The following is a 14,038-nucleotide window of genomic DNA, read 5'->3' on the forward strand; positions in this document are numbered from 1 at the left end:
GGAATACCTGAAGGCAGGGAGCCCAGAGGTGTTGAGGACCTGGCAGCGGAGATGGAAAGGAGCACACAGCACAAAAGGCCCAAAGAAGGAGGCGTCGACAGAACTTAGGGATTGCCTGGCAGGGAGCCGTAAGAAAGAGGAATCTGGGTTCTGGCCTCTGTGAGTGAAACAAGAAAGAAATGGGTTTAGGGAGAATGAGAGTTCGGGTTTGGAAATGCTGAATTAATTGGACGCCTAGGGGGCGCTGTGTAATAGAGAGTTGGGTGAAGGGTGAGGTGAACCAGACAAGATTTGGAGATGGCCAGAAGAGAAATAGGGACAGAAGCCACGAGATCGAATGAGATCATCCTGGCCCGTCGGGGACAAAGTCCTCGGAAACCTGGTAAGGGTGTGGATAGGATAAGCTCTAAAGAGCCCTGGGTGCAAAGTAGTGCTCCAGAGGGATGAAAGTCCAAAAGCCAAACAACTTAAAATGCCTATGAAGCCTAGAGGGGTTGGAAGAGCTTTTGTCCCACCTTAGTCTTCATTTGTTTCTTGCAGATATTACTACAACAACAACAACAACAACTACTACTACCAGGTTTTTGTTTTTTAAGATTTTATTTATTCATTTGTCAGAGAACACAAGTAGGAGGAGTGTCAGGCAGGGCGAGAAGCAGGCTCCCCCCTGAGCAGGAAGCCTGATGCAGGACTTGATCCCAAGATCTCCGGATCATGACAGGAACCAAAGGCAGACATGCAACCAACTAAGCCACTCAGGCATCCCTAGGCTTTATTTCTTTTCTTTCTTTCTTTCTTTCTTTCTTTCTTTCTTTCTTTCTTTCTTTCTTTCTTTCTTTCTTTCTTTCTTTTTTTTTTTAAGATTTTATTTATTTACTTGACAGAGAGAGAGAGAGACAGCGAGAGAGGGAACATAAGCCGGGGGAGTGGGAGAGAGAGAAGCAGGCTTCCTGCTGAGCAGGGAGCCTGATGCAGGGCTTGATCCCACGACCCTGAGCCAAAGGCAGACGATTAATGACTGAGCCACCCCGGTGCACCCCTAGGCTTTATTTATTTATTTACTTACTTACTTACTTATTTATTATTGTATTTATTTGACACAGAGAGACAGCCAGCGAGAGAGGGAACACAAGCCGGGGGAGTGGGAGAGGAAGAAGCAGGCTCCCAGCGGAGGAGCCTGATGTGGGGCTCGATCCCATAACGCCGGGATCACGCCCTGAGCCGAAGGCAGACGCTTAACAACTGAGCTACCCAGGTGCCCCTATTTCTTAAAACAGTTTTAGATTTACACAAAAGTTGGGCAGATAGTACAGTAAGTTCCCAAATGCCTTCCCACAGATTTCTCTGTTATTAACATCTGAACATATATGGTACATTTATTACCATTTGTGGACCAATGCCGATACATTATTATGAACTGAAGTCCATAGTTTATTCAGATTTTCTTAGTGTTAACCTCTTTCTGTTCCAAGATCCTATCCATGATACCATATTACATACAGTTGTCATGTCTCCTGGGCTCCTTGGGGCTGTGTCAAGTTTCTCAGTTATTCCTCATTTTTAATGGCTTTGATAGCTTTGAGAAGCACTGGTCAGGCACACTATAGATGCCCCTCTACTGGAATTTGTCTGATTGTTTTCTCATGATTAGACTGCGATTATGGGTTTGGGGAGGAAGATCACAGAGATAAAGTGTCGGTCCCATACTATCATATCATTAATATCATCAACATAATTTATGACTGTTGATGTTGACCTTTATCACCTGGCAAAAGTGGTGTTTATCAGGTTCCTCTACTGTAAAATTACACTCTCCCCACCTCCTTCCATCCCGTGCTCATTGGAAGGAAGTCACCGTGTGCGTCCTACACTTAAGGAGTAGGGAGTTATGCTGACCCTCCTTTAGGGCGGAGTGTCAACAATATTTATTTGGAATTCTTTCCTGCGGCTCTTAGGAGTAGGTGGTTGTCCACAGGAAGTGGGTGAGTGCTCTACCAACATTCGAAGAGGTAAAAAAGAGTTTTGAGCAGGACTGCTTGTTCTCTGCCCCAGCTGTGCCCAACCAAAGTCTACATTCAGAGAAGACTTATTAGATGTTTCTTCTTCAGAAGCTAATTATCTGGGTTGTGGACCATCTGTGCTCCTGGCATCTTCCTCCTGATGTCAAGCTGGTGGCTGCTCTGTTGGTTGTTAACTAACCCATCCATGGGTAAGGGGGAGGGAAGAATATCTATGAAACAGTAATGTCAGTTTTGCCATCGGTTAACATAATTTTCAAGAGAACTTGTGCAAAACGAGCCTGGAATTTCTGACTGGCCTTAAAATAACTTCACATGGGCTGAATTTCATTTGTCCGGGATGTCTTTGTTTTTTCATTCAAAATGGCCTCAGCTCTGTGGCAAACATGGTGCTGAACAGTTCCCAGTAATTCCGCACCACATTGCTCCCCGCCTTTCCAACAGCACTTTCCTGTGACTTCTAAAAACAGCAGCTACTGTGGGTCTGCCTATAGGAGCCGGAGAGAAGCAGAAGCGAAGGAGTGAAAAAGAAACGGAGCTCCTTGGAAAGGACTTGGCCGGAAGCATAAAGTCAGAGTTGGTGAAGTCTGTCTTCTGTTTGGCCTCCGTCTGCTCTGCCCTCCGCGCTGAACTCTTGTGCTCAGAAGCATGTAAGTTGCTGATGGAAGGCCTACTGAACGCAACCCTTTGCTGGGATGAAAAGGTAGGGCGATGGTAGGACAGGGGCAAATACTCTGGGTGAGAAATAATGGTACTTTCTCCAACAGGAGCCAGAGACCAACAGGAAGAACCTTGGCAACTTTTCTGGAAAGGAAGGAGTGTCCTCTGGCAGATGATTCTCCCCTTGCCCCTCTACCCCTCCCCTCACATTCCTCACCTCCAGGCCCAGTTCTTTAACCGGATCCTGTTTTTGTGACCTTGTTTAAACACCTCCAGCCCATTGTAAACACTCCCTTCGTCCCTGGTGCTCGGCTCCTCGCTCAGCACTTGCCTCCCTCCCCAGCGCCCCTTCACTCACCTCTGTGCCTGCCCAGCCAGCTAGACTCTTCAACACCAAAATAATGGCCCGTTTGACCCTCCTACTGCTCCAGATTGCTTCTGTACAATCAAGGCCGTCCTGCAGCTACCAAAGTGGCAGAGTCACTGAGGCAAATAATCGCTGCTGATTTGCATTCTCTTCCTTGTCAGCTCTATTATACAGTGTTTATCTGTCAGAATGAATAGAAAGTAGAAACTGTTCTGGAACACAGAAAAAGATGGAAAACTACCCGATTTGTTTACGAAGCTGAATATCAAAACCTGTCAGAAGTAGCATTCCCCCCCCAAAAAAAAAACCTATAGACCAATCTCCCTTATGACTGTAAATGTAAAAATCCTAAAATATTTAAGATTAACACATAAAAGTCAGCAATATATTAACATAATAATTACATACTACAACCAATTCGGGTTTAATCTTGGGACTTAAGACAGGATTAGGTATTAGGAAATTTATTTATATAAAAGGTCAAAAATAAACCAAACAAGAAAAACATCTGATCATCTTTAATAGTCGCCAAAGAAAACATGGCCAGTCAATTCCATGTGCTATAAGCACTCCTAGTAGTCTTAATAGTCTTCATATATAAACACGTGTGTGTGTGTGTGTGTATTTACATGAAGTCAACAATTTATGTAAAAACAAGAATGTCTAGCTTCATCACTGTGTTATTAACTATTATTCTGAAGTATCAAACACAATAGGCTGGAAATTTTTAAAAAAGGGTTATAACTTTTGGAAAGAGAGAGACAAATTTATCACTGTTTGCAGATGATAGGATTGTATACATAGAGAATCTATGAGGATCAATTTTAAAATGATGAGAATTAATAATAGAATTCAGAAAAGTCACTTGATACAAGACAAATACCATACAAATCTGTAGCCTTTTAAATGCTGAGAATAACCAGTCAGAAGACATAATTAATACAAATATCCCAATAACGTGATCATTAAGATCATGGACTGTGGAGCCAGATGGTTAAAGCTCCGTTCATCCACTTACTAACGACATGACCATAACCTCTCTGGCCTCAGTTTCCTTGTCCATAAAATGGGAATATAAATAAGAGTTCTTATCTCATAAAGCTGTGAGGAGGATTAGTTAAGTTTAAATTAGTTAAAAATAGTAAAACATTGAGAACCTACCCTGCACATAATAAGCCTTCAATACTGCGATTAGTTTTTTCCTCATTCACAATGCTAACAATAATGCCGCTATGAAATACTTAGCTGGAACCTTCCTGCAAAATGTGGGGAACCTATATAAAGAAAATTACAAAGTTTTGCTGAGAGATACAATGAAAGACAGGAAAAAATGGAGAGACAAGCCGTGTTCTGTAAAAAAAAAAAAAAAAAGAATCTTATAAAGATGTCAATTCTTACCAAATTAATTTCTCGCTTTTACAACATTCAATCACGACTCTAATGGAATCTTTTGTTACTTGATAAAATGATTCTACTATTCATCTGCAATAAAAATCAGACAAGAAGAGCAAAGAAAATCCAAAAAAAAGAGGAGAAAGGAGAAGGAACTGACTCTGTATTTTAAGCCCTTTTCCTTAAACCCTCTATGAAATAAGCAGTATATAAATAAATAAAGGGCTACAATGTGCCGTTGGTGTAAGAATAGAGAGAATAAAAGAGCTAAACCAGTAGCCCAGGAACAGACCAGTTATATGTGTATACATGTTCGTGATTAAATATATGATTTAATTTGTAATAATAAAACCAGCGAACACCTCCTGAGCCCTTCTTTCATGACCGGTTCTGTGAAAAGCGCTGTACATTCGCAAGAACCCTGTGAGGTAGGAGGTACTTCGCTCTTCGTCTTAGAAAGATAAAGTAAGGGGCGCCTGGGTGGCACAGCAGTTAAGCGTCTGCCTTCAGCTCAGGGCGTGATCCCAGCGTTGTGGGATCGAGCCCCACATCAGGCTCCTCCACTATGAGCCTGCTTCTTCCTCTCCCACTCCCCCTGCTTGTGTTCCCTCTCTCGCTGGCTGTCTCTATCTCTGTCGAATAAATAAATAAAATCTTAAAAAAAAAAAGAAAGATAAAGTGAGTTGCCCCCCCTAAGAAGGGGTTCAGATGGGGTGCAAACTTAGGTCAACTGACTCCAGAGCCTTTGATCTTAACCTTAAGGCATATCATCTATAATTTTCCTTCTAGAAAGCTATCCTAGACAATCTTCACAAACTAGGACAAAGATTAATTAAGAGAAATGCTTAGTGTAGCATTTTTTTTATGATTACGAAGAATGTAAAACAACAAGTTGGATATCCTATAGGGGTATGGTTAAATAAATCATCCATGCAATGAAAGCTTAAGCAGCCATTAAAATCAATGTAGCCAGAGAAAATTTAATAACATGGAGGGGCGCTCAATGATATGCTCTTCTGTGACACCGATTACAAACTGTACACACAGAATGACTTTGATATGTGGGGGAGGAAATGGTATTTTCCAACTTTTCTGTAATAAACATGTTTGACATTTTTAAAAATGAGTATAAAACCTGTGCCCTCCCCCTGGGTTTTCAGCTTGTTTGTATCCTTCTTTCCGTTGCAGACCCCTTCCCTCTCTCCAGGTCCCTCATGCTGTCCTGTCTTCAGCAGTCACTGTCACCTCAGAGCATCAGTGTAATAGCCCTCCTACACAGACGATTATTTGTTCAGTCCTATCTCATGCCAGGCACTTTAAATATATTCTCTCACTTAATCCTCAGGACATAATCTGCTGGCGGAGGAATTACTGATGTACCCATTCTGTAGATGAGGAGACTGAGGTTAAGTATCTTGAACAAAGTTATGCTTCGGTTAAGTGGAGGAGCCAGAATGAGAATCCAGTTCTTCTGATTCCCAACTCACTGCTTTTCTTTTTACCTTTCCCAAAATGTGGTCCAAGGACCTTGGGGCTCCCCTGAGGCCCTTTTCAGGAGGTGTCTGAGGATCTCCTACACGTCTGTGTGAGGCCAGGTTTTCTTTACTCAACCAAAGCCACATATCACCACAGAAAGAAGATACGGGAATTCACTTGTCTTTTATTGAACCAGATATCAAGGAGATTTACAAAAATATAAAACAATGTTACTCTTGTTCATTAAATTTTGTTTGTTTTTGAAAATGTACTTTTTAATTAAAATGTATTATTGGGGTGCCTGGGTGGCTCAGTTGTTAAGTGTCTGCCTTTGGCTCAGAGTGTGATCCCAGAGTCCTGGGATCGAGTCCTGGGATCGAGCCCTGCTTCGGGCTCCCTGCTCCACTGGGAGCCTGCTTCTCCCTCTCCCACTCCCCCTGCTTGTGTTCCCTCTCTCGCTGGCTGTCTCTCTCTCTGTCAAATAAATAAATAAAATCTTAAAAAAAAAAAGTGTCATTTATGTTAACATGCAATGGGCTTATTTTTTTAATGAATTAATAAACATTCTTTAAATTTTTCTCAGTTTTAATTTTTTTCATTGGGAAAATATTCAGTTTACTCAGTTTATTGTGAATGTCTGGAATATCAGATACATCATTTCAATACGTAAATATCCAATCACATTTCAAGGTCCAACTTAGATCACCCGAATATTTTCTTTGCTTTTCTCTAACAATGACAATAAGACCCTTCTATATTTTATTAGTTTCTTTAGTTTTTAAAATCGTTTTTTAAGTGATGTTCAAGTAAACTTCAAGTCATTATCTTCGACTTTTTCTGAATAAAAAGTTTCTGTTGCTAAGACATAGGCTTAAAATTCATATACTTGATATTACCAAATGAAATTTTATCTGTTGTAGGAAGAAGGAAATCAAGTTTCAATGAATACTAGAAAACCGTTCAACGCTTACTCATTATTTCCTGCCTCTTCCCCTCTGACACGATACAGAAAGTTCTTTTGGTTCTATGTCTGCCACCAGGGACTAAGTACTGCTTTCACAAAGTTGAAATCTAATCAAGATCATATTCAAGAAGATTTTATTTATTTGAGAGAAAGAGAGAGGAGCAGGAGTGGGGCAGAAGGAGGGGCAGAAGCAGACTCCCCACTAATATGGGGCTCAATTCCAGGACCCTGAGATCATGACCTGAGCTGAGGGCAGATGCCCAACCGCCTGAGCCACCCAGGCGCCCCAAGATCATACTTAAAGATCAAAGCAGTTGTGACTTATTCGAACTTGGATACTACATGACTCCATCTTGACAAAGGGTTACATTCAAGAAACTCCATGCTCAATGGAACTGAATAATTTTTTTTGATCGCCTTCAGAAAAATACTGTTGATATTCTCTCCATTTTGATTTTTAATAAAATATCTACAGATAAAACTTACATAAACAAAAGCTCTTTGGAGTCCTTCAAAATGTTGAGAGTAGAGGAGTCCTGACACCAGAAAGATTGAGAACACTTGGTTTATAAGCAGCTGCCCTCCAAGAGATTCTGATGTTATAGATAGGACTAAACATACCTCCCTGAGCTCCCAAGGGCAGTGACCCTCTCAAGGGTAAACTTTTCCAGTGCACCCTTCCTCACTACTTTAAAAAGAGATCAGGTGGTTTTGGCTGGGTTCCCTATCCATCGTCCTCCATCCCCATCAGAGCCCTGATGTAGTCCTGGAAGAACCACCAGGCGAAATGGGTGGTGTCTGCTTTCTGTTCTCCATCGCCACGCACAGTGCTGTCTTCAGAAAGGCAGAGGCATGAGGGTGGGGAAGGAGTTGAGAAGAAATAAGTGTCAGGGTGACCTTCTATTTTTCCTTATGCCAGAAGAGGCCTGGGGCAGGAGTTAGCAAACTCTGGCAGTTGGCATCCTGCCTGTTTTTTGCAAATAAAGTTTTATCGGAATACAACCATACCCATTCAAAATAGATAAATAAACAAACGTACCTCCCAATGTTGTGATGAAAACTCAAGCACCTCGCATCGCAAGCCCCTTAAAGAAGTTGTGACAAAGCTGTGGGGATTTAAATGGTAGACCTTTTCTACCTGGAATGACAATGGGGAAGCAGAGCTTGAGGTGGGCCTCAGAGATGATAGAATGTTATGAGTCAAGAGTTCTGCCAGGTAGATAGAACTGTAACAAGCACAGGAAAGCATGAAAGGGTGAGGAAGCCCAAGCAAGGGGGTGGTGGAGGGTGACTAGTGAGTGTAAATGGGGGGAAAGGTTGGAAAGTGGAGTTTCACCCTGAGGACTTGAATTCACAGCTAAGCCACGTGGACTATCTTTGGAGAAATAACAAAACGAAGTAAAAATTACAAAAGACTTATGAAAAGTAAATTAGAATCGTCATAAAAATTGGCCCAGCAGAGGTGAATGAGAGGAGGGACAGTTAGGACAATTGGCAAGGCCCAAAATGAGGACCTGAGTGGGATGGGGCAGTGGCAGCAGAAAGGTGCCCATTGATCTCCTGGGGTGGCAGGAGGACACTGGCAAGGTCTTCAGGATCTGGCCCCAGCTTTGTAGTCCCAGAGCCTCTATTTGCCAGTAGTCCCCTGTGCCTCCAACTCACCGCAAACTCACTGCATTGCCGGTGTACTTGGGAGGACGGCGCTTTCTAGTGGCAGGGATATTCATCTGCTCTATGGGGGCATCCTCTTCCCAGAGTCAGAGATAAGCAGCTCAGTAACCATGATGTTGCTTGGAAGATATCTACTTGGACCTAAGGTATCAGAGGGTCTCAGGACAGCAGGTTCTGGAACCAGATTTATGGGTTCATGCCAGGCGTCTTCAAGTTACAAGCTTTGTGACATTGCACCAGTTACCCCATCTCTCCACACCTTAGTTTCCCGATTTGTAAAGTGGGGGTGGTAACGGTACTCACCTTAGAAGTTTGCTGTGATAATTGAATGATTTACTACAAGCAAAGTACTTAGAAATCATATCTGGCACCTAATAAGGTTTCAAAGCTCTTGTTTCATGAAGAGAGCTTGCAATCAGGTCTTGTTCCTGCCCCCGGTGTAGCCTCTCTCTCCAGTAGCCTAACTTATATCCCCAGTTCAGTGTCTCTTTCAAACAGGTTTAGGGCTGAGTGTGATGGCGAGTTTACGTGTGTCAACTTGGCTAGCCTATAGTACCCAGTTATTTTTTTTTTAATAAAGTTTTTATTTATTTATTTGAGAAGGGAGGGACAGAGGGAGAGGGACAAGTAGACTCCCCACTGGGCAAGGAGGCTGACATGGGGCTCCATGTCAGGACCCCAAGATCATGACCTGAGCCAAAGTCAGACACTTAACCAACTGAAGCACCCAGGTGCCCCAGTACCCAGTTATTTAAACGCTAAACTAGGTGCTGCAGTGAAGATGTTCTGTAGCTATGGTAGACATCTATAGTCAACTGACTTTAAGTACAGTACCCTTGATAATGCAAAAGGGTCTCATCCAATCAGTTTAAGACCTTTTTTCTTTGTAATTTTATTTTTTTAAGTAAACCCTACCCCTAACATGGGGGTCCCCAACAAGACCCTGAGATCGAGAGTTGCATGCTCTACCGACTGAGCCTGCCAGGGACCCCAGTTTAAGGCCTTTAGAGCAAAAACTGAGGTTTCCCACTGAAGAAGAAATTCTGCCTCAAGACAGCAAGCATCATTTCTGCCTGAGTGGCATGCCTACAGCCCGCCCTACAAATTTCAGAATTACCAGCCCAACAATCACATGAGCCAATTCCTTAAAATAAATAGCATTTTATATAATAAATAGAAAAATATAATTACTAATATAATATAATATAATATAATATAATATAATATAATATAATATAATATAATATAAAATTCATAGGTTCTGTTTCTCTGGAGAACCCTGACCTTGCTCTTTGGATAACCCTTTTCTAAATTCTAGGCTGATTGTTTACTTTTGATTATACGTTCTTTCTTCAGCCAGGCTTAGTACATTTAGGTCTCTCTAAAATTCAGTTGTCTTTTTCTAGACCAGGAAAGCCACTTAGGCTAGACCTTAGCCACTTGAATACAAACCACTTTTCACAGTAAATTATTTCTACAATTATGTCTATTTTCAGTTGACTCCTATATTTTCACTGTCTCAAGATATAAGGAGACCTACCAGTTCCTTTAACAAAATCTGGCCCAGGTCCTTCAAGATGGGTAATGTGGAGAGATTGTTCAGGGGTGAGGGACCCCACAGAGAGGCTGGACCTCCGAGATTCCCCTCTCTTGAGGGGGGGGAGCATCAGGCTGGCCTCTAGGGGGCGCTGGATTTCCTCTGTGCTTTCCGAGGAAGACTACAGGGTCGCCGCCCCAGAGACCTGGATAGTCACCCTTCATGGAGAACCTTGAGGGGACCGGTTTTGTTTGTCCAAGAGCCCCAGAGTTTCCTTACGGAGAACAATCCTATCCCAAGCTCTGGAGGGGATTTATTTTGTATCTCATTATAGAGGAAGAATCAGCAAGATTGGGTTCCTGGTCAGATGGGGTAAATGACAAGCGAAGAGAGAGAGAGAGAGATGCCCGTGAAAGAAAGGAGAGGCAGTAAATGTAAATCTTTTCTGAAAAGTGTCAAGGGGAGCGAGGGCAACTGAAGTCCAAGACGCTAACCTTCAGCTCTCACTGCCACCCAGCCCCTCCGCTGGCCCTCTTCCCCTTCCCACCGATTCCACAACAGCCAACAGCTCCCACGAAGGGCGCCGCCCGCGACCCTGCCGTCTCCAGTCACCGCGAGGAATGAAAGGACCAAGACAAACAGCTGTAGCGCCCCCTTTGCGCAGCACTGAACACCTCTTGTGCCTTCTCCCTTCATGGCACGGTTTTGAGATACTTCTTCTACCAAACTATATTCATAAGCTAAGTAATTACTTTTTCATGAAATTACTAGAATTAATACTTTCTGTAATACCAAAAAAGCAAAGACACTTGAGCAAGGTACAGATGCAACGATATTCAATTAAGCATTTTGCAGTAGGGCAAACTGGAAACAATCTAAATATCTCTTGAGAAGGGAATGGCTAAATTATGATGTAGCCATACTCCAACAATATGAGCTAATATTGCGGTACATATGTTTGCAAATGTTTAGAAAAAGCTCTGGCATTATATTCACCAAATCGCTCTGGCTACTCTAGCGTAGTGGATTGGGGTAATGGGCTGTGTGTGTGTGTGTCTCAGGGGGTGCGGTAAATCTTTTTACTTTTTACTATTATATATTTGTTTTGAGTTTTTTTTACAAAACACATTTTTGTTGTTGTTTTTAAGCCAATAAATATATTTTTTTTATATAGTTGGGCAGCGCTGTTGCAAGCAAATGTTCGGTTTTATTTGGGCTTTGGGAAACAGCTAGCTGTCCAGCTCCATGTCGTTCAGGGAGCCAGGGCCGGGGAACCATTGCCTTGAAGCCATTTGCTTTCTCGGGTAGTTGGGAATCAACAGTTCTCAGACCCCAGCTCTCCAGAGACTTGGCTGAAGCCATGGGATATTCTTCTCAAATTTTGGTTATTTAAGATGAAGGCTTTCCGGGGCGCCTGGGTGGCTCAGTCGTTAAGCGTCTGCCTTCGGCTCAGGGCGTGATCCCGGCGTTATGGGATCGAGCCCCACAACAGGCTCCTCTGCTGGAAGCCTGCTTCTTCCTCCACCACTCTCCCTGCTTGTGTTCCCTCTCTCACTGGCTATCTGTCTCTCTGTCAAATAAATAAAATCTTAAAAAAAAAAAAAAAAGATGAAGGCTTTCCTTGGTGCATGATTTACTCATTTCTAACCCTGTGTGACCCACTGCCCCTTCCCTTCTTTGTCTTTGTCACTTTTTCCAAAATGCCAGCCCAAACTTACCTCTAAAGCCTGAACCAAAGCTCTTTTCCCTACTAAGGTTCTACCTTATAATTCCTGATTCACTTCTCTTAGTTTTCAACCATACTCATCTGTACTTCCTATTACTTTATATTTTTAGACTGTTTTTATGTGTCTACTAGTAAGTTGCAGACCTTGAGGACAGGGTCCATTTCTTTTTTATTATTATCCTTATTTCAAATACAAAAACCTAGTATGGTTTAAGATGAGTACCTAGCTAAATGAGGAAATGCTGAATGCCGTAATAAATATCAAGAAAAACGATTTTGAGATTTTCGATGTTCATCTCGAGATGCTACTAACTACAAAGGGAAAATGTATTCTATATAGAAGAGAGATTGACGATTACCACCTTAACCAAGCAATCAAATTCAGCATAATTAATTGTGAGACATTCTAACCTAATATGGCTCCAGGGTGATCTAATGTGAAGTACATAATATCATCTATTAAGTATTCTTTGCAAAAATGTTTAACCTAAATCTAATAAAGCCTGTAGACCTACAGGAAATGTAGGCTTACAGCACTGTCCAATAGAACTTTATTTTTTTAAATAGCTTGCTTATTTTTAACTTTTATTTATTAAGTCATCTCCATCCCCAAAAGGGAGCTTGAACTCATGACCCCAAGATCAACAGTCTCATGCTCTACCAACTGAGCCAGCCAGGGGGCTCCTAGAACTTTCTATAATGATGTAAATGTTCTATATTTGCACCACCCAATACAGTAACCACCAACCTACTGAATTTTAATTAACTTAAATTTGAATTTATTTTTTTTAAGATTTTATTTATTTATTTATTTGAGGGAGAGAGTGAGAGAGAGCACGAGTGGGGTGAGGGGCAGAGGAGGAGGCAGACTCCCCACCGAGCAGGGAGCCCAACGCTGGACTGGACCCAAGGACCCCAGGATCACTACCCGAGCTGAAGGCAGCCGCCTAACCAAGTGAGCCACCCGGGTGCCCTGAAATTTGAATTTAAATAGCTCCATGTGGCTCGTGGCTACTATACTGAACAGGAGAAGAGCAAGTTAACCACCATGGGAAACAACTGGACAATGGGACATTCTACAAAGTAACCAGACTGAATTTTTTAAAAAACTAATTTCAATTAAAAAAAATAAATAAAAGGTTGGTGGGGCACCTGGGTGGCTCGGTCCGTTGAGCATCCAACTCTTGATTTTAGTTCAGGTCATGATCTCGGAGTCATAGGATCAAACCCTGTGTCAGGCTCCAGGCTGGGCATGGAACCTGCTTGGGATTCTCTCTCCCTCTCCCTCTCCCCCTGCTCTTCCTCCCTCCAAAAAAAAAAAAAAAAAAAGGTAGGAGAAATGTTCTATTTTTAAAAAAGATTAAAGAAACCTAACACCCAGCGGCACCAGGCTGGCTCAGTTGTTAGACATGTGATTCTCAATCCTGGGGTCATGAGTTCAAGTCCCACATTTGGCATGGAGCCTATTAAAAACAAAAACAAAAAAAAAAGGAGGGGTGCCTGGGTGGCTCAGTCGGTTAAGCATCTGCTGGTTAAGCATCTGCCTTTAGCTCAGGTCATGATCTCGGGGTCCTGGGATCAAACCCCATATCGGGCTCCCTGCTCAGTGGGGAGCCTGCTTTCCTTCTCCTGCTCCCCCTGCTTGTGCTCTCTCTTCTCACTGTCAAATAAATATAAATAAATCTTAAGAAAAACCCAAAACACAGAAAAAACAAACCTAACATCCAAATGTAATACCCACACCTTCAATGGACCCTAAACCAAGAAAACAAATTAGGGAAATTTTAATATGATCTAGATAATAGATATTATGAAATTATTAATTTTTAAGTATAATAATTTTATTAGTTATACAGAGGAATGCCCTTATTAAGAGTTGCCTGCTTAAGTATTTAGGGAATGATATATCACATCTGTAACTTACTATACAATGGCTCTGGAAGAAAAAAGCCTGTATAACTATATATTTATCAGTCTTAATAGAGAGGGGGAGGAGGGAAGGGAGAGGGAGAGAAAAGCAAACTGTTAATAATTGTTGAATCTGGGTTGTTAAGACTATACTGGTGTTTATTGTACTATTCTTTGAATTTTTCTGTAGGTTTGAAACTTTACCCCAAAAATGTTGGGGAAAAGAAAAAGTATAGAACGAAGCAATATTGACTATTTCTGACTTTTTCCATTTATCTGTTCGTGATTTGTGAATTGTGGGTGGGCCAACACTTCCTTA

General features: G+C 42.0%; 1 long non-coding RNA gene across 1 annotated transcript; it reads right to left on the minus strand.

Annotated features, from left to right (window-relative positions):
• Positions 1-590: 590 nt before the first annotated feature.
• LOC123795793 (uncharacterized) lies at positions 591-9,731 on the minus strand. The gene is made up of 3 exons (XR_006780594.2): positions 4,207-9,731; positions 3,037-3,226; positions 591-2,822 (listed from the first exon to the last, which is right to left on the minus strand). It is a non-coding gene; the product is annotated as an uncharacterized LOC123795793 (long non-coding RNA).
• Between the last annotated feature and the right edge of the window lie 4,307 nt (positions 9,732-14,038).

The sequence above is a fragment of the Ursus americanus genome, chromosome 35 (genome assembly GCF_024610735.1).
Source record: "Ursus americanus isolate L20-20 chromosome 35, mUrsAme1.1.p, whole genome shotgun sequence".
NCBI classification, from domain to species: domain Eukaryota; kingdom Metazoa; phylum Chordata; class Mammalia; order Carnivora; family Ursidae; genus Ursus; species Ursus americanus.